The 726-nt window shown below is 42.0% G+C and overlaps 1 non-coding gene across 1 annotated transcript; it reads left to right on the forward strand.

The window, feature by feature from the left end:
- The first annotated feature begins 227 nt into the window (after positions 1-227).
- LOC127742059 (small nucleolar RNA R71) lies at positions 228-335 on the forward strand. The gene has a single exon (XR_008003246.1). It is a non-coding gene; the product is annotated as a small nucleolar RNA R71 (small nucleolar RNA).
- The last annotated feature ends 391 nt before the right edge of the window (positions 336-726 follow it).

Consider the following 726-nt stretch of genomic DNA (forward strand, 5'->3'; position numbering starts at 1 on the left):
TTCAGAGTATCAATCTCAAGAACTCCTTTCTTTTGATTCGTCCCATTGTTCACAGGATTCCTTTCAGAAGTGTACATGAATTGGCTATTTGCAACCATTTCAATGAGTTCTTGAGCTTCTGCAGGCGTCTTCTTCAGATGAAGAGATCCTCCAGCAGAGCTGTCCAATGACATCTTGGACAGTTCAGGCAGACCATCATAGAAGATACCTATGATGCTCCATTCAGAAAGCATGTCAGAAGGACACTTTCTGATCAATTGTTTGTATCTTTCCCAAGCTTCATAGAGGGATTCACCTTCCTTCTGTCTAAAGGTTTGGACTTCCACTCTAAGCTTACTCAATTTTTGAGGTGGAAAAAACTTTGCCATGAAGGCATTGACTAGCTTTTCCCAAGAGTTCAGGCTTTCTTTAGGTTGTGAGTCCAACCATATCCTAGCTCTGTCTCTTACAGCAAAAGGGAATAGCATAAATCTGTAGACCTCAGGGTCAACCCCATTAGTCTTGACAGTGTCACAGATTTGCAAGAACTCAACTAAAAACTGATGAGGATCTTCCAATGGAAGTCCATGGAACTTGCAATTCTGTTGCATTAGAGAAACTAATTGAGGCTTAAGCTCAAAGTTGTTTGTTCCAATGGCAGGGATAGAGATGCTTCTCCCATAGAAGTCAGGAGTAGGTGCAGTAAAGTCACCCAGCACCTTCCTTGCATTGTTGGCATTGTTGTTG

This window comes from Arachis duranensis, chromosome 9 (genome assembly GCF_000817695.3).
Source record: "Arachis duranensis cultivar V14167 chromosome 9, aradu.V14167.gnm2.J7QH, whole genome shotgun sequence".
NCBI classification, from domain to species: Eukaryota; Viridiplantae; Streptophyta; class Magnoliopsida; order Fabales; family Fabaceae; genus Arachis; species Arachis duranensis.